This window comes from Cervus canadensis, chromosome 27, assembly GCF_019320065.1.
Source record: "Cervus canadensis isolate Bull #8, Minnesota chromosome 27, ASM1932006v1, whole genome shotgun sequence".
Lineage (NCBI taxonomy): Eukaryota > Metazoa > Chordata > Mammalia > Artiodactyla > Cervidae > Cervus > Cervus canadensis.
The window spans coordinates 16,907,385-16,928,499 of NC_057412.1; positions in this window are offsets into that span (position 1 = coordinate 16,907,385).

Below are 21,115 nucleotides of genomic sequence, written 5' to 3' on the forward strand. Positions count from 1 at the left end.
TCAAGTTGCATAATTCATTTAATGGAATTTTTTCCACTGGTGGGCAAATTGAGTCTATAAGGTAACACCTACAAGTAATAAGCAATTGTCCTTAAATACAACACCAAACACATTAGATACACACTCGGGAATAAACAAAAGACCTAGTTATTTTTTTTAAGACAACATTTTAAGTGAACATATGTATGTTTAACTCAAATGAAATATACCACCTTTTAATAATTGTACACTTAGGACTATTACATAAATAACTATTTTATGTGATATAACTATTTTATATAATACCACAAATCAAATCATAAAATGAGTGTGTGTAGGGTGTATAAAACTTTCCCAATATAGTACAAAAATCAACTCTGTAATGTAAAGAATACTAAACTGCACTTCTATCCAAGCCTTTTTAAATATAAAATTTAGGAAGTAAAACATGCATTCAGAAGAGCAAACAAATCGTAAATGTCCAATCCACACATTTTCACAAAGTGAACATACCTGTGTAATCAACATCCTAATAAAGAAACAGAAGGTTTACCAGCACCCTCAAGATTCGCCGTGAGCTTTCCTGGTGGCTCAGACGGTAAAGGGTCTGCCTCCAATGCAGGGGACCCAGGTTCAATCCCTAGGTTCGGAAGATCTCCTGGAGAAAGAAATGGCAACCCGCTCCAGTATTGCCATTCTGGAATTGCCATTCTGAATTCTGGCAAATTCTTGCCTGGAGAATTTCATGGACAGAAGAACCTGGAGAGCCCCAGTGCATAGGGTCACAAAGAATTGGACATGACTGAGTGACTAACACCTCACCTCACTTCAAGATTTGCCCATAAAAAAAAAAAAAAAAGAACAGGCAGAGGTACTGCATAGGCTAAAAAAAAAGGAGAACAATTGCCTTTTATGAGAAGTTGAAGAAAAACCATTAAAACTCTAAAAATATTAACTCCAATACCTCACGTTCTCTCTCTCTCCATTTATATATATATATATAGGGGGTCTATAACTTCCTACCCTCTCAGTTTTTATACAGTGCTGAAAATATAGTTGATGTCTGAAACCCAAGGAACATGTTTTGAAGAGTGGGGCATATTCAGAAAGGGCAAAAAAAAAAAGTCCAAGCTCTCAATCCTAAGGGAATATAACAAAGTCCCTGCTAATTTGTGTCTAGGGTTTAAACCTCAGAGATTAGATCCAAAATGGAGAACCAGGAAGTGCCAGGAACAGTGAGCAATTACAGCAACTACTTAATTGTTAATTACAGCAATTAACAATAAGGAGGGCAAACCATGACTGAGCATTTTGCAGTGACAGAAACTATCCTAGGCACTTTATAGGATTATTTCATTTAATCTTCATATCAACTTTATGAGATCAGAATAATTATTTTAAAGATGAGCAAAGGTAGAGAGGGACTGAAGTGATAAAAAAAAAAAAAAAAAAAAACAATTTGGAACGGATCCTCCAGCTTGGAAGTGTTGGAGGCAGGATTTTATAGCCAGGCAGTCTGATTTCCAGCACAGCGTGGCTCAGAGCAAGTCTCTAACAGAAGTCTGAGGTACGGAAGAGTTGGCTTGGCAAGAAACAGTGAGCATGTGAGGGACCTCGGTCAATCAGGCAGCTGTCGACAATAGGGCTCCAGGCACAGGAGCTCAGAAAACTGGGGTTCAACTCAGTAGTCAGAGTCCCAAGGAGATTAGCATGGTCAGTGTTGGGGTCCTCATCAGTCTTTCCACTGTGACTCCCTGGCAATAGTTTCGAGGGTCTCCAAAATTGAGGCGATTTTCCTCCAGCAGCCGGAATTCTCTCAGTCAACCTCTAACGCTGGCCTCTTGGTCATGATGGGCTTCTTTCAGTTTTATGATCCTTTCCACAGAGGTATCATAAGGCTCACAGGTACATTTTCTCTTGAGCATTCCTTGACTTCTTGTATTAAAAATATACCTATGTTAATATGTATTTTATACCTCAATGCCTTTACAACAACAATATTATTTTATGATGATAGACTCTGATCTGGGTTCATTTAATCTTTTAGTCATGCCATCTGCCACTGGTGAGAACTGACAGAAAAACGGCAGAAGGACACCTACTGAGAGCTGCCTCAACCTGTACGTTCTAACCGCAGAGGAAGCTGGGGAGCCGAGTGGGACTCACGGGGTTCGGTGGACTCTATGTGCCCACCACAAACAGCTTACTCTTTCAGAAGTTAGACATTCCCATTGCCTTTTTTTGTTCTGGATTATTGATTTTGGCATTCTAGTTGGTCCATTTTGAGTCTCAAATTTCACTGGCCATGTCTCCAGGGAGGCCTCCAAGTCCCTTGGACAAATGTATTTCTGGTAGGGAGTGCTGTGATATCCCAATGTGGATATGACCCTCTTTTAAAAAATGAAAAATATTAATATAGTTAGAATTCACTTTGAAACTCAAAGAAAAAAATTCTCATGGTTTTCTCTTGGTGCCAGTGACTGCACTTTACAGATATTTCAGATAAAACATCCTAGAAAAGATACTAATTGAGTTCTTTGGACCAATAGCTTTTGTTTCTAAATTTCCATGACTTTTACTGATTATCACTCTTCAATTTCTGATCATTTCTCCCACTTATGTGATTAAAAACCTTCTAGTCATTGGCGCTTTCCACTTTGTAATAGTTTTCCTATTCAATCCCTCTTCAAATGAAATATTATGACAGTTTCATATCAATAATGTAGCGCTTTACTGGCAGCGAGGTTCTTTGTATCCCTGTATTTATGGTGTTCCTAGAAGTTTTCTCTTGCCTGGTTGTACTCAAAATTCACTGTCTGACTCCATTTCCAAAGCTGAATAATAATATTGTGTGTGCATGCATGCTCAGTCATATCTGACTCTTTGCAAACCCCTGGACTGCAGCCCGACAGGTTCCTCTGTCCTTGGGACTTTCCAGACAAGAATACTGGAGTGGGTTGCCATTTCCTACTCCAGAGGATCTTCCCTACTCAGGGATCGAACCTGTGTCTTCTGTGTCTCCTGAAGACAGATTCTTTACTGCTGAGCCACCACGGAAGCCCTGAAAAAACCATGGCTTTTGTTCAGTCACTAAGTCATGTTTGACTCTTTGCTACCCCATGAACTGCAGAATGCCAGGCTTTCTTTTCCTTCACTGTCACCCAGAGTTTGCTCAAACTCATGTCCATTGAGTTGGTGATGCCATCCAACCACCTCATCCTCTGTCCCCCAGTTCTTCCCCTGCACTCAATCTTTCCCAGCATCAGGATCTTTTCCCATGAGTCAGCTCTTTGTATCAGGTGGCCAAAGTATTGGAGCTTCAGCCTCAGTCCTTCCAATGAATATTCAGGACTGATTTCCTTTAGGATTGGCTTGTTTTATCTCCTTGCTCTTCAGGGGACTCCCAAGAGTCTTCTCCAGCACCACATTTCAAAAGAATCATAGGGTAGGAGAGTTAGCTCCATCACCTGAGCACAAGGTACTCCCAAGAGTCTTTTCCAACACCACAATTTGAAAGCATCATAGGAAGGACAGCTGCTGCTGCTAAGTCAAGTCAGTCATGTCCGACTCTGTGTGACTCCATAGACGGCAGCCCACCAGGTTCCGCCATCCCTGGGATTCTCCAGGCAAGAACACTGGAGTGGGTTGCCATTTCCTTCTCCAATGCATCAAAGTGAAAAGTGAAAGTGAAGTTGCTCAGTCGCGTCCGACTCTTCCTGACCCCATGGACTGCAGCCTACCAAGCTCCTCCATCCATGGGATTTTCCAGGCAAGAGTACTGAAGTTAGTTGCCTTTGCCTTCTTCGAGCGCCACCCCTGAGCAAGTTTATTTTGGAATTATAGGAGTTTCCTGCCGGAGGTGACTCAGAAAACAATATTTTGGCTTGTGTTGGTAGAAATTAAAGGATATAAGCCTGAGCTCTCTCTTCCACCCATGAATTACCTAACATGAGTCCAAGTGTGGAGGGAATAATGAGGCAAGATGCTTCCAGATCATGGAGAGCAATCTCAAGCCACAGCACTTTACAAAAACTATGCTTCATGTTTTAGGATGACCACCGTTATTTTATCATGACTATCTTTGCTTATATTTTTCTGCTTAGTACTTTAATCTACCACTTTTATCTTTTTTGGATTCTACTTTTTACCTCTTATTGTTTGTGTGTTTCTAATTCTACTTTCTTGTTATTTTCATACTCCTCTTTTTTAAAAAGTATCAACCAAACAATACCATCGTAGCAGGGGCAGGTGGGAGGTTGATCCATGCTGTAAATCAAGGATATTAGGTGGCTAGCTCATTGTGATACTGCCCAAAGTTCAAATGTTGTCTACACTGAGCTAGCCCAAGAGGGATTCCTCTAGCAATAATGATGCTCAAAAGAGTGCCTGACAAATTTTAGATGCTCAAAAATTATGTACACAGTCAATGACTGTCTTCCTTATGTCATCCTTGTTTGGATGACATGAAATTAATCTATAGTGAGATTAAATTGGTGGTGGTGGTTTAGTTGCTAAGTCACATCAGACTCTTGTAATACCATGGACCTTATCCCTGCCAGGCTCCTTTGTCCATCGGAGTTTTCAGGTAAGAATCCTGGAGTGGGTTGCCATTCCCTTCTCCAGGGGATTTTCCCGACCCAGGGAACAAACCCAGCTCTCCTGCACTGGTGGCAGATTATTTAGCACTTAGCCACCAGGGAAGTTACTGAAATTAAATTATCCCCCTTCGATTTGCAAATAAAGAACTGAGGGAAAGACAGGTTTAGTAACCTGAGAACAATAAGTGGTCCATTGAGTCCGGCTTAGGATTTGTGTAAATATCAAGTAACCTGATTGAAACAATGTCAGTTAATGATTATTATAGGCAAACCACTTTGCTAGATGCTAGTGAGATAGATAATTAAGACATTCTTCCTGTGCATACTAAGCTTACAGTCTAACTGGTAAAATACAGAAACTGAAATATAGCATGAAATAAGCACTACTTAGCCTTAAAGAAGCAGAAAGTCCAGAGGAAGACGTGACTCATTATGATGAATAGACCTGGTAAAGCTTTAAAAATGAGGTGACTTAACATTCCCTTAATGGATAAGACTTTAAAAGGTAAAGAAGGGAGAATGCTGGGCTAATGTAATATTACAAATCATAATTCAAACCACTGTAAGCTGAAGGAAATTGGATATGGGGAGAAAATAGATGGTGATAGAGTTACCATTACAAATATATTAGATTCCATGGACAGAGAAAAAAATAATTTCAGAGACCATAGCCTCATTGAAATTTTTGAGGCAAGACTTGTCATAGCTCCCCATATATTTTAGAATTTCTGGCTTGAACACTTCCACTAGCTGAGATCCCAAGGACCCCTCTCCTATCTTTCTCAATCTAGTTCACTGTTTAGAGTGGTGGGAATAGTGCCCCTTCCTGAACACTGACAATTGTTGAATAAGCTCATTTTGACCTAACCCATTGACTGGGCTCAGTTCTTATTCCAGTGTCTCAATTTTATAGATAAAAATCCTTATGTTGGATTTCATAGTTAATTGAAATCTCCATTGGCCTACGCTAGTTAGCCTTTAAGATGCACACCCAAAATTAGAACAGATGCCCCCAGGTTCTTGGCCTCTGGTCTTGTTTACCCCACCCCTGTTCTATTTTATGCTTAGTCTCATCTCATCGCCCTTCACACCCAAGCCTATCTCCAGCATTTTCATTCCTTTTATCTTCCTATTAATTTCTTCTACCGCCAAGTTTAGTCCACCAAATGACTGGCACTATGCTAAAATATCTAAACCCTACTGGTTGCGATGACAAAGAAGCATTCTTTGTGTGCCAACATAGGCAAAAATGAGAATTGGAGAATAATAGCATTTGTTGTTTGATCGGTGTATACTAAATAAGATAAAATGATCCATCGTCCCTTTGGGCATTTTGTTTGAATTCTAGATCAGAAAGGATTGCTTTCTATCTCCTTAGAAATTATACCCATTTTGGTCAGGCTAATAATCATTTCAAAAACAATAAGCAGTCTGTACTGATACAAGCCTTACAGATACTAAATGCTGAAAATGTACAAACAGCCATCTAAAGCAGCAAGGCTGGTTAAATTATAAGAGTGTCTCAAAAGATGTACTTTCGATCAGAACATTACTCACAATTCCAGTAACACATGCCAAAAGAAGAATTTTTCATCTATCAGAAATTGGACCCAGGTAATTTGCTTGACATCACCTAACAACTTAGAAAACAAACAAATCATTGCACTCTGTTAGTGTTTCCTGAATGATGAAAGCAATCAATATAAGTGATTGCTCTTTAAATGAGAACTCCATCACTTCTTCTAAATAATGTGATGGTCTTTGTCTTTTTGCTTTCATCTTAGTTTGTATGTCTAGCTAAGATAAACAATGCATTTACACATGCCAATGCAGGATAATTAGAAATTTCCCTTTGGAGACAAATATTTTAAAATATGATACTGTCATAGGAGAATCTCAAAATACAACTTATGTATAAAGAATAACAGAGACAAATGAAAACTATTCTCATTTCAAGAGAATATTTACAGAAACCTTTCTATAAATTTGTTTCTAGATTAAGTTTATTTTTAAAATCCAAAATATTTATCTCAGTATATTTTGATAATTTGTTATTTCAGCTATAATTTATTTTGCTCTAAATTTATTTTGAACATGATTATTTAGTTGTGGCTTTCTGAATTCTTTCAGTTTAATGCATATTTCCAATGTAAACATGCAGACTCATTAAATAGTAACAAAGTGTAAATGCCTGTTGGCACTGTTTTAAGTTTAAATTTACAGACTTTAAAAATAAAAATTCTTGTTTATATTTAGGTTTCAAATTAATTTTAAATTTGTCGAGATTGCCATGATCAAAAGCAACCTTTTCAAGATGTGATGTATTGCTCAATACTCATAACTAAAACCAAAAAGACTCTCCTATTGATCTATTGACTTCTGAGGGCAATTACGGTGGTTTCAGACTTTAAAATTGCTATTAACTACGATATTGTTTGGGCAGTGGTAAAGCCATGCTATTAGTTAACGTTCAGACTGATATTGATTGGCTTTTTTTGACAATAAATATAAACTTACTAGACATCAATGTTCAACTATTTCTTTTCTGACAGTTATGGAACTAGCAAAAAGAGATTCAAAACGTGTGTTGCATGACCAAACCCGTACCTGTGCCACAATGAATTACTGCCTTATTTATGCCCATATAGCACTCTATATAAGCCTGAGTAGAACACTTACTACCTAGTATTTATTGTTTACTTTGTACATGAATTCTAAGCTCTTTAAAATTCCAGGGTCCTACTTACTTGGAAGGCTTTCATATATTCAACATGGAATAAATATTTTCAAATGAATGCATTTACGATAGACAAATTCCAATCAGCAACAGTAAGTCTAGAGAGGAGTATCCAGTAAAATTTTGAGTGAAAATTGAAATGTCGTCGATCAATGCTATTTAATACAGGAGCCACCAACCACATATGACTGTTACACACAATATGTGGCTACTACCAATGAATTTTAAATTTTATTTTTCTTTAAAATTAAATTGAAATATAAAGAGACATATTGCAGTTATTGTACTGGACAGCACATTTCTAGGTGTTCTTTAAGGTATAAACTTTATCTATACTTCTGAAAGATTGCCAATTTTATTCCAAAAATGTCAGGAAATCAGAAAGCTAAAACGGGAATTCAACTAAAGATTACTCTACCATTAATGAGATGTCATAGTGAAGTCTGCATTGATGGAGACCAAAAAACACCAAAATTTTAAATAAAGAGTGAAAAGATATCCCACAACCAGATCTAAAGACTCAAAAACTGCTGCCTTTTGCTGCCATGTCTATTTACTGAGCCCCAGAGGAAAATTGAACTGAAGCAGATGAACAAAGAAAAAGGAAATTAAATGTACAAGAGGGTGATGACAAATAGAATTGGCTATTAAAAAAGCAGTGAGTATGATCAGAGTTCATTCTTCTTGAAACATGCAGGCCTCAGACATGAATTTCCAGAATGTAATAGGCAAATTCACAATGCACCAAGACCACGTGCCGTGCCACCAAATTTCCCCGGAACTATAAGAACTCTGACATTAACCTTCCCTTTGGACTCATTGTTTAGCCATTGATTGCTTTTAATTTGACTTGCATTCCTCCAACTTAAGTAAGTCATTCGTTTAATGGTTATTGGGTATCACCTTACAGGCTGTTTAGTGTCCCAGACACTGGGGTACAGATGTGAACAAAGAAAACCAAAATCCCTGCTTCCGAGAGCTTACAGTAGGGGAATAAAAAAAATGAACAAATGGCATAATAGAAATATGCTAGTGGATGACAAGTGATATGGAACAAAACCAAGCAAGAATAGGGTGTGTGTTTGTGTGTGTGTTTATGAAGCCTGTGTACATGCTAAGCCGATTCAGAGTCTGACTCTTTGCCACTATATGGATTGTAGCCAGCTGGACTGTTCTGTCTCTGAGATTCTCCAGGCAAGAATACTGGAGTAGGTTGCCATGCCCTCCTCCAGGGGATCTTCCCAATCCAGGGATCAAATCCATGTTTCTTATGTCTCCTGCCTTGGCAGACAGGCTCTTTACCACTAGCCCACGTGTTTAGGATGCAAGGCAGCAAAACATTCAGTTCAGTTCAGTTGCTCAGTCATGTCCGACTCTTTGAAACCTCATAGCCTGCAGCACTCCAGGCTTCCCTGTCCATCACGAACTCCCGAAGTTTACTCAAACTCATGTCCATTGAGTCGGTGATGCCATCAAACCATCTCATCCTCTGTCATCCCCTTCTTCTCCTGCTTTCAACCTTTCTCAGCACCAAGGTCTTTTCAAATGAGTCAGTTCTTCACATCAAGTAGCCAAAGTATTGGAGTTTCAGCTTCAGCATCAGTCCTTCCAATGAACAGGACTGATCTCCTTTAGCATGGACTGGTTGAATCTCCTTGCAGTCCAAGGCACTCTCAAGAGTATTCTCCAACACCACAGTTCAAAAGCATCAATTCTTTGGCACTCAGCTTTCTTTGTGGTCCAACTCTCACATCCATACATGACTACTGGAAAAAACCATTGCTTTGACTAGACGGCCGTTTGTTGGCAGAGTAATGTCTCTGCTTTTTAATATGCTGGCTATGTTGGTCATAGCATTTCTTCAAAGGAATAAGCGTCTTTTAATTTCATGGCTGCAATCACCATCTGCAGTGATTTTGGAGCCCCCAAAAATAGGCTGTCACTGTTTCCACTGTTTCCCCATCTATTTGCCATGAAGTAGTGGGACTGGATGCCATCTTAGTTTTCTGAATATTTTAAGCCAACTTTTTCACTCTCCTCTTTCACTTTCATCAAGAGGCCCTTTAGTTCTTCGCTTTCTGCCATAAGGGTGGTGTCATCTGCATATCAGAGGTTATTGATATTTCTCCCTGCAATCTTGATTCTAGCTTGTGCTTCATCCAGCCCAGTGTTTCTCATGATGCACTCTGTATATAAGAGTACATCTCATGATGTCATCTGTAAATAAGCAGGGTGACAATATACAGCCTTGAAGTACTCCTTCCCCTACTTGGAACCAATTTGTTGTTCCATGGAACAACAGCAACCCATGTGACTACTTAAAGGAAGAGTTTTCCAGTCAGGGGTAAAAAGGGGCAGAGCAAGAAAACTCTGTGTAACTGGAACAGAATACAATAGCAGAGGAGTGGGAGGCAAATAAGAGAAGTAATGAAGGCTAAAGAGTATAGACTTTGAAGACTATTTTAAGGACTTTTAATGCTTATTCTGTAATATAAACTTTGAGGGGTTAGTCTGCACTCTGACTACTGTGTTAAGACTGCAAAGAGTCAAGGGAAAAAGGAATCTGGTTCAGGAGCTCAGGATTAAGAGACTGCATTGGCTCAGATAAAAAATGATCAATTTCTAGATACAGTTTTAAGGTACATCTAAGGGGCTGGATGAAGTGGATGGATCTACTGTAGATATGAGAAAAGAAGAGTCAAGATGTTTAATCTGAATAACTGATTGGAATGGTATTTATTGAAATGGAAGCAACTTGAAACTAGGAATTTGGGGAGAGACTTATCAGTAGCTAAATTCTGAATTCAGTTGATTTGAGATGTTTCTTAGACATCTGTGTGTAGTCACAGATTTTAAAAATTCTAGAGTTAAAAGAAAATGGGGATAAGTCCAGATATAAATTTGGGAGTCATCAAAATCTAAATTCTCTTTGAAACCCAAAGGCATCATGGAACTCAGTTACCAAGACCAAAAAGTAGTAAAAAAGTGAAAGTGTTACTTGCTCAGTCATGTATGACTGCAACCTCATGGACTGTAGCTCTCCAGACTCCTCTGTCCATGGGATTCTCTAGGCAAGAATACTAGAGCGGGTAGCCATTCCCTTCTCCAGGGGAACTTCCTGACCCAGGGATTGAACCTGGGCCCCCTGCATTGCAGGCAGATTCTTTACTGTCTGAGTTATCAGAGAAGCCCACTAAGACCAAAGAAGGATACAACCGTTTGCAGGGAATGCAGAAGTGTCCATGATGAAGGCAAGGTGAAAGGCATTTCCTAAAAAAGCCATGAAACCTAAGGGTAAGCATAAAAGAAACTGATGTTGCTTACTGGCACCTGGGAGGGTCAGAGAGCAACAGATGAGGATCATAAGGATGAGCCTGAATTCCTAATAGAGGAAAAACTTTGCATGGTATTCAGAATATATGTTCATTCAAAGGGAACATCTGAACATTTTTAAAGTATTCTCCTATAAAGGTTTGCGTATAAACATTAACTTTTTTTTTTAATTTTCAGTAATTTGGAAAATCTATTCCAAGAGACATATACTTTACCATTCCAAAAACTGAAATGTTATTGTTCTCTCCCCTGTGGTATGTGGTCCACTGGAGAAAGGAATGGCAACCACTTCCATATTCTTGCCTTGAGAACTCCATAAACAGTATAAAAAGGCAAAAAGATAGGACACTGAAAGATGAGCTCCCCTGGTCAGTAGGTGCCCAATATGCCCAATATGGAGAAGAGTGGAGAAATAAATCCAGAAAGAATCAAGAGACACAGCCAAAGTGAAAACAACACCCTGTTGTTGATGTGACTGATGATAGAAGTAAAGTCTGATGCTGTAAAGAATAATATTGCATAGGAACCTGGAATGTTAGGTACATGAATCAAGGTAAATTGGAAGTGGTCAAACAGGAGATGGCAAGAGTGAACATCGAAATTTTAGGAATCGGTGAACTAAAATGGATTGGGATGGGTGAATTTAACTCAAATGACCATTTTATCTACTGCTGTAGGCAAGAATCTCTTAGAAGAAAGTAGCCCTCATAGTCAACAAGAGTCCAAAATGCAGTTCTTTGATGCAATCTCAAAAGTGACAGAATGATCTCTGTTCATTTCCAAGGCAAACCATTCAATATCACAGTAATCCAAGTTTATGTCCCAACCACTAATGCTGAAGAAGATGAAGAGTTCTATAAAGACCTACAAGACCTTCTAGAACTAACAAGAAAAAGAGATGTTCTTTTCATTATAGGGGACTGGAATGCAATAGTAGGAACTCAAGAGATACCTGGAGTAACAGGCAAGTTTCACCTTGAAGTACAAAATGAAGCAGGGGAAAGGCTAACAGAGTTTTGCCAAGAGAATGCACTGGTCATAGCAAACCCTCTTCCAAGAACACAAGAGAAGACTCCACACATGGACATCATCAGATGGTCAACACCAAAATCACACTGCTTATATCCTTTGCAGCCAAAGATGGAGAAGCTCTATACAGTCAGCAAAAGCAAGACCAGGAGCTGACTTGCCAAATTCAGAATTAAACTGAAGAAAGTAGGGAAAACCACTAGACCATTCAGGTATGACCTAAATCAAATCCCTTATGATTGTACAGCGAAGTGGCAAACAGATTCAAGGGATTAGATTTGACAGAGTGCTTGAAGAAATATTGACAGAGGTTTGTGCCATTGTACAGGAGACAGTGATCGAGACCATCCCTGAGAAAAAGAAATGCAATAAGGCAAAATGGTTGTCTGAGGAGGCCTTACAAATAGCTGAGAAAAGAAGAGAAGCTAAAGGCAAAGGAGAAAAGGAAAGATACACCCATTTGGTATGGAGTTCCAAAGAATAGCGAGGAGAGATTTTAAAAAAGTCTTCCTCAGTGACCAATGCAAAGAAATAGAGGAAAACAAAACAATGGGAAAGACTAGAGATCTCTTCAAGAAAATTAGAGATATCAAGGGAATATTTCATGCAAAGATGGGCACAATAAATGACAGAAATGGTATGAACCTAACAGAAGCGGAAGATATTAGGAAGAGGTGGTAATAAAACAGAGAAGAAATATACAGAAAACATCTTCACAACCCAGATAACCATGATGGTGTGATCACCCACCAAGAGTCAGACATCCCAGAATGTGAAGTCAAGTGGGCCTTAGGAAGCAACCCTGTGAACAAAGCTAGTGGAGGTGATGGAATTTCAATTGAGCTATATCATATCCCGAAATATAATGCTGTGAAAGTGCTGCATTCAATATGCCAGCAAATTTGGAAAACTCAGCAGTAGCCACAGGACTGGAAAAGGTCAGTTTTCATTCCAAACCCAAAGAAAGGCAATGCCAAAGAATGCTCAAACCACTGCACAATTGCACTCATCTGACATATTAGCAAAGTAAAGCTCAAAATTCTTCAAGCCAGGCTTCAAAAGTACATGAACCATGAACTTCCAGCAATTCAAGATAGATTTAGAAAAGGCAGAAGAATCAGAGATCAAATTGCCAACATCTGTTGCATCATCAAAAAAGCAAGAGAGTTCCAGAAAAACATCTACTGCTTTATTGAGTACACCAAAGCCTTTGTGTGGATCACCACAAAGAGCGGAAAATTCTTCAAGAGATAGGAATAACAGACCACCTGACCTGCCTCCTGAGAAATCTGTATGCAGGTCAAGAAGCAATAATTAGAACATGGAACAACAGGCTGGTTCCAAATCTGGAAAGGAGTATGTCAAGGCTGCATAGTGTCACCCCACTTATTTAACTTAAATACAGAGCACATCATACAAAATGCGAGGCTGAATGAAGCACAAGGTGGAATCAAGATTGCCAGGAGAAATATCAATAACCTCAGATATGCAGATGACACCACCCTTATGGCAGAAAGTGAAGAGAAACTGAAGAGCCTCTTGATGAAAGTGAAGGAGGAGAGTAAAAAAGTTGGCTTAAAACTCAGCATTCAAAAAACGAAGATCATGGCATCTGGTCCCATCACTTCATGGGAAATAGATGGGGAAACAATGGAAATAGTGACAGACTTTCTTTTCTTGGGCTCCCAAATCACTGCAGATGGTGACTGCAGCCATGAAATTAAAAGACAGTTGCTCCTTGCAAGAAAAGCTATGACCATTCTAGACAGCATATTAAAAAGCAAAAACATTACTTTGCCAACAAAGGTCCGTCTAGTCAAAGCTATGGTTGTTCCAGTAGTCATGTATGGATGTAAGAGTTGGACCATAAAGAAAACTGAGCGCAGAAGAATTGATGCTTTTGAACCATGTTGTTGGAGAAGACTCTTGAGAGTCCCTTGGACTGCAAGGACATCAAGCCAGTCCATCCTAAAGGAAATCAGTCCTGAATATTCATTGGAAGGACTGATGCTGAAGCTGAAACTCCAATACTTTGGCCACCTAAAATGAAGAACTGACTCATTGGAAAAGACCTTGGTGCTGGGAAAGATCGAAAGTGGGAAAAGAAGGGGATGATGGAGCATGAGATGGTTTGATGGCATCACCAACTAATGGACATGAGTTTGAGTACACTCTGGGAGTTGGTGATGGACAGGGAAGTCTGGCATGCTGCAGTCCATAGTGTTGCAGAGTCGGACACTACTAAGTGAGTGTACTGAACTGTGGTATGTGGGAAAATTAAGAAATTTTTAGATGCTAGTTAACAATGCTGTATTATGTACTTGAAAGTTGCTAAGAAAATAGATCTTAGAAGTTCTCGGAACAAGAAAAAATTTTGTAACCACGTGAAGCGATTTATGTTAACTTGCTGTGATAATCATTTTGCTATATGCCTATAAATCATGTTGTATACCTATATACAATGTTATATGTCAATTATATCTCAATAAAACTGTGGGGTTACTCAGAGAGGACAGCAAACTTGTTTCTTGTTCTTTATTTTATTCTTCTACTCCATCTGCTTATTGAGCTTCTAGAAAGTTCAGAATTATACATTACTAATTGACTCTAAAGTTGGCTTAAAGCTCAACATTCAGAAAACTAAGATCATGGCATCTGGTCCCATCACTTCATAGGAAATAGATGGAGAAACAGTGGAAACACTGTCAGACCTTATTTTGGGGGCTCCAAAATCACCGCAGATGGTGATTGCAGCCATGAAATTAAAAGACGCTTACTCTTGGAAAGAAAGTTATGACCAATCTAGATAGCATACTAAAAAGCAGAGACATTACTTTGCCAACAAAGGTCCATCTAGTCAAGGCTATGGTTTTTCCAGTGGTCATGTATGGATGTGAGAGTTGGACTGTGAAGTAAGCTGAGCACCGAAAAATCGATGCTTTTGAACTGTGGTGTTGGAGAAGACTCTTGAGAGTCCCTTGGACTGCAAGGAGATCCAACCAGTCCATCCTAAAGGAGATCAGTCCTGGGTGTTCATTGGAAGGACTGATGCTGAAGCTGAAACTCCAGTACTTTGGCCACCTCGCGAAGAGTTGACTCATTTGAAAAGACACTGATGCTAGGAGGGATTGGGGGCAGGAGGAGAAGGGGATGACAGAGGATGAGATGGCTGGATGGCATCACTGACTTGATGGACATGAGTTTGAGTAAACTCTGGGAGTTTGTGATGGACAGGGAGGCCTGGCGTGCTGCGATTCATGGGGTCGCAGAGTCGGACAGGACTGAGTGACTGAACTGAACTGAAGTGAATGAACTCTACTATTTGGACCTACCATCTGTAGCCTGAAGAAATTATTTTTTTTTTGTACATAAACTTTAAAAACCACCAAGTGACACCTATTAAGTAAACCAAATCTTTGCTAGAAAGTTTAAGTGTCTCTGGAATTAAGCAACTCCATTTTCTCAACGGCGATCTTAATTCAGGAATGTGTTGTAAAGATGTGAACAGGGTTGAACAGACTGTTTTCTTTCCAGAGGTTACAGTCAAACGGTGACCACAGAAAAAGTAATTTCCAAGAGTTGCTTTGTTTGATCCATCAGGGAAGGAGGGAAATAATATATTTTAATAGTTCTATATACTGATAGTTTGTTACAAGGAAAGCCTATCTCTGCTGTTCTGTAAAGCTGTCCAAACCCTATGCTTCATGTCCTGAAATTCACTCAGGGATGCTGAGTGTTTTATCAGGTACTGTGTCTCAGATAGAAATAATGAACTACAATGGGGGAAAAAAATGGCCTATGTTTTACATTAAAAAATAATCTAAATATCATGGAGTGGCAGGATCTGACCTTTAATGTGGCTGCAATATGTCTGGAAGCATGAGTATTACTGCCATAATTTTTAGTTACCTATTCCCCAGACAACTGTGGTACTCATTTTAAAACAGTCTTATAGGACCTTGGTATGATTTAGAATCAAGAATCCATAATGATGTCTTAATAGTTTCCAGTAAGATTTCAGCTCCTATGAGTTTCTTTTCCATTTCCATAGCCACAACATTTTTTAAAGTCTTAATTGGTAAACTGCAGAGATCCCTTGATATTTTTTTGTCCTAAAGTTTTAAAAATTTCTAAACAGAATACAGAAAAAGAGGCAAAGTTTAATTTTTCTTGTTTTTTCAGTGAGCTGATTTTTTTTAGGATTCTTTTTTCAGGCACTGACTTCTCCCTTAGATACCACTCTGTGTGTTAGGAGCTCAGCCGTGTCTGACTCCTTGCAACCCCATGGACTGTAGCTCACCAGGCTCCTCTGTCCATGGGGTTACAGGCAAAAGTACTAGAATGGGTTGCCATTCCCCTCTCCAGGGAATCTTGCTGACCCAGGAATCAAACCTGGGTCTCCTGCATTATAGGCAGATTCTTTACTATCTGAAGTACCAGGGAAGTACAAGAGTATTAAAAATGCATAATAGTGTAATCTGAAAAAGAATATATATGTGTATAACTGAATCAATTTGTACAACTAAAACTAACACAACATTGTAAATCAAATATACCTCAATAGCAATGTGTAATAGTAGACTTTGATTAATCTGTTACTTTTAATTGAGACATTTCTATTGAGTTCATTTCTCAGATCCTATAGTGATTTTTGAGTGAAAATAAGGTATCAAATAACACCATGTTAGGTCATTTTGGCATAAATTACATACAAGTACTACCCTAAGATTTATATCAATTGTCTTCAAGATGGTACTTCTCTGTGAGTTTATCCATAGGGATAAGAATGAGGTCTGAAAAATTAATATTTCATAAGTATGAGTCATAGTTATACCTTTGCTGTGGATGAAGATACCTAGGTTGTCTAAAATACCAGACTGTCTTTAACTGAAATTATATCAACTAACTGGCTAAACTTAATATATCATGCTGAGCAGAGTACAGTCATGCATGCCTTTCATTCATATAAAATTAGTTATGTATTATTTCTAAATACTAGTTATGATCAAAACCTTCCAAAATATGTGATAGATGAAAACAGCATTTTTAATTTTCATTGGAATATAGTAGATTTACAATATTGTGTTAGTCTCTGCTCTACAGCCAAGTGAATCAGTTATACATATACATATGTCTACTCTTTCCTAGATTTTTTTCTAGGTATAGGTCATTACAGAGTATTGAGAAGAGTTCATTGTACTATATAGTAGGTCCTTATTAGTTATCTATTTTATATATAGCACTGTGTATATGTCAATCCCAGTCTCCCAATTTACCCCTACTCCAGCTCCCACTTTCCCCTGGTAACCATGTTTGTTTTCTACATCTGTGACTCTATTTGTTTTGTAAATAATTTCATTTGTACTATTTTTTTAGATGCCACATATAAGTGATATTATATGATATTTGTCTTAGCGAGAGAAAGTAATTTAAAAAAATCCTTAAATGAAAAACTTGGGAATGATAGAGGTTTAAGAAGCCATGATTAAAGACCCCAGATTAATGTAATCAAAAGCTCTATATTTTCACTTATAATAAGATGTACAATGCTATCTAGAAATGAAACTTGAAATTATAAATCATAACAAACTTTTTGTCAATTTAAATGCAACTTGGAAGAGCGTTTGAAATTTTAAAGCAAACTGTATGATTGCTTTTATGTATATGTACATTTTTACTTGTAAATTATTTGGCAGTCACTTGAGAATATTGCAGAATTTAATTCAAAAGTTGAAAAGAAAGATATATCAGCTGTCTGAGTTGACTTTTCCCTCATATGTCAAAAGCTAATGGATATACAAATGGCTGTTAAACTTTGTTTCTGTCCCCGCTCTTTCCCTTATGATCACAAAAATAAATCAGCAAGGATCCTCTAAGACCTAAATGAAACAAAATTCTGGTGAGCCAAAAGATCACCAAATAACTTAAGAGAATAATTTGATAGTTTCTAAATGGATTTGATCTGCACATCCAAAACCCACTGTATTTCAGACTCAGAGTTTAATGACTAGATTAATCTTTACCATCTAAAGCATTATTTTTGATTTATGTTGGCTGACATTCTCTAACAATGACTTTTCAAGATGAACTTTCCTTTTAAATTATTCAAGTTCATCATTGACATTGAATGATCAGCTAGTTTCAGTAGATGTGGACACATGCAGAGTATTTACTGTCTATGTTAAATTGTGCAGGATATTATACTTTTAAGGGCCAAGATGGATGAAAATGAAAATCTGGTCTTGTTTTGTTGAAAACAAAAAAGTTACTTTTCTACTAGCCTCAGTCTATTTTACAAAGAGTGAGATTTATATAAAAATACTAAGAAACATAAGGTATTCAATTAAGAACTAATTCTGTGGTTGTGTGTTTTCCATTCTCTATTTACATCATCAGTAAATCATTTTAACTTGGAATGTATTAAATAAAACTATTTCATAATCTAAACTTCCACTTTCTCAAGATTTATTAGAATAAAAAGTAATTTTCAAAATAACCTTTTAATAATTAAAAGCTGTCATAGGAGCTGTTGAATTTAGCAAAAACTGTTTATAAAATATAACTTCAAAATGTGCTTCTGCCTTTCTCTCATATATAAGAAAGGAGGTGGGAGAAACTATTTGGAAATGATGTGACTGACAAGAGATTAATTAATTCACAAACTATGCAAACAGTTTATACAGCTCAATATAAAAAAATAAACAAGCAAATCAAAAAATGGGAAGGAGACCTGACTGGCCAATTCTCAAAGAAGACATACAGATGGCCAAAAGGTATATTAAAAGATTCTCAATATGGCTAATAGAGAAATACAAATCAAAACTAAAACAAATTATCACTTCACACTGGTCAGAATGTCCATCATCAAAAAGCCTACAAATAATAAATTCTGGAGAGGGCATGGAGAAAAGGGAACCGTCTTACATTCTTGGTGGGAATGTAAATTGGTGCAGCCACTATTAGAACCATACAGATGTTCACTAAAAAACTAAAGAGCTATCATATGATCCTACAATCCCACTCTTGGGCAAATGTCAACAGAAAACCACAATTTGAAAAGATATATGCACCCCAATGTTTACTGAAGCACTATTTATAATAGCCAAGATTCAGAAGCAACTTAAAAGTCCATCAACAGATAAATGGATAAAGAATGGTGTGTGCATGCTAAGTCATTTCAGTCGTGTCCAACTCTTTGCAGCCCTATGGACTGCAGACTGCAGGCTCCTCTGTCCATGGGATTCTCCAGGCAAGAATACTAGAGCGGGTTGCCATGCCCTCCTTCAGGGGATCGTCGCAACCCAGGGACTGAACCTAAGTCTCTTGTGTCTCATGTTTTGGAGGTGGGTTTTATACCACTAGCACCACCTGGGAAGACACAAAGAATAGTATATATACACAACAGAATATTACTCAGCCACAAAAAGAATGAAATGATGCCATTTACAGCAACAAAGATGGGCCTAGACATTATCACATTAAGTAAGCCAGAGAAAAACAAATATCATGTCTCTTATATGTGGAATCTAAAAGAAAAAAAAAACACACAAATGAAGTTATTTTCAAAATGATTACCAAAGGGGAAAAGGTGGGGCAGGGAGAGAAATAAATTAGAAGGCTGGGATTAACTTACACACATCACTATATATAAAATAGGTAACCTACAAGGACCTACTGTATAACACATGGAACTATACTCAATAATATATAATAATTATAAGAGAAAATATGTATATATACAGACATATATATATATATACACATACACATGCATATATAAATACATTTAACTGAATCACTGTGTTGTACAACTGAAACTTACTTGATGTTGTAAATCAACTTCAAAAATTTTTTTAAAAGAAGGCACAATATACAATTTAAGAAAATAATTTTATAAAGACTCTTAAATGTAAAAACTTGGGAATGGGCATTATCTTGAAATTCCAAATGGTTTTATGCATTTAAAGGATGGAGTTTTTAGAATATGAAAGTGAAAGCGAAGTCAGTCAAGTCGTGTCTGACTCTTTTCAACCCCATGGACTGTAGCCTACCATGCTCCTCTGTCCATGGGATTTTCCAGGCAAGAGTACTGGGGCGGATTGCCATTTCTAAGTCAAATAATTTATTATATTAGATGTTCCCTGTTGAATTAGAAATGGTTCCTGTCCTAGTTTAATATGTTAAAGAAAGAAAACTCAAAATAAGTGCCTATGAAATGCCTGATTGCTCATATCCTCATTCAAGGAAGTTCACTAAGTCAGCTAACCTTTTGACCTTCAAACTAAGACTTTTCCGTTATTCAGTTAGCACCAGATTCATAAGTAACATACAATATAGTTCACCTTGATGTTTCTTGTGTATCTGTGTGCAAAGTCACTTGACTCATGTCTGACTTTGTGCACCCCTATGAACTGTAGCCTGCCAGACTCCTCTGTCCATGGGATTATCAAAGTAAGAATACTGGAGTGGATTGCCATTCCCTTCTCCAAGGAATCTCCCCCACCGAAGGACTGAACCCTCATCTCTTACTTCTCCTGCATTGGCAGGTGGATTCTTTACCACTAGCGCCCCCTGGGAAGCCCTTCTTGTGTGTTTAACTCCCTGCAAATTATAAGATCCCAAAGGGCAGGGATCTTTGTTTTGCTTACTATGATAGTTCAGGAACAATGTCAGACACACAGTAGATACTCAATATATTTTGGACAAATTGCATAGACCATTTCTCCACAAATTAATAGGCAACTAGTTTCCAATATAATAAGGTTAAATTTTGATCACCTTTCCCAAATCAAGTAGATTATTTTGTACCATAAGAATTTATTGAACTAAAAATGTATACAAACATTTTAGCAATACACTATTAAATCTAAGCATGCAATTTTTAAACACTAACATGATTACAGTGGTGAAATAATTAAGAAGGAGTACCAGTGCAAAAAGAACAGTGACTTATCTATAGTTAAGAGCTATACTCAGCTTCATTAAACTGATGGCCTGGTTCTTTATATCACTGTGTTACTGAGAGTCAGATATTAACCAGGTATTGTTGTTGTTGTTCAGTCACTCAGTCATATCCAACTTTTTGTGATCCCATGGATGCAGCACACCAGGCATCCTTGTCCTTCACCATCTCCCGGAATTTTCCCACGTTCATGTCCATTGAATAGGTGATGCCATCCAACCATCTCATCCTCTGTCATCCCCTTCTCCTTCTGCCTTCCATCTTTCCCAGCATCAGGGTCTTTTCCAATGAGTCAGTTCTTTTCATCAGTTGGCCAAAGTATTGGAGCTTCAGCTTCAGTTCTTCTAATGAACATTCAAGGTTGATTTCCTTTAGGATTGACCAGTTTGAGCTCCTTGTTCTCCAAGGGACTCTCAAGAGTCTTCGCTAGCACCACACCCAGAAAGCATCAATTCTTCGGTGCTCTGCCTTCTTTAT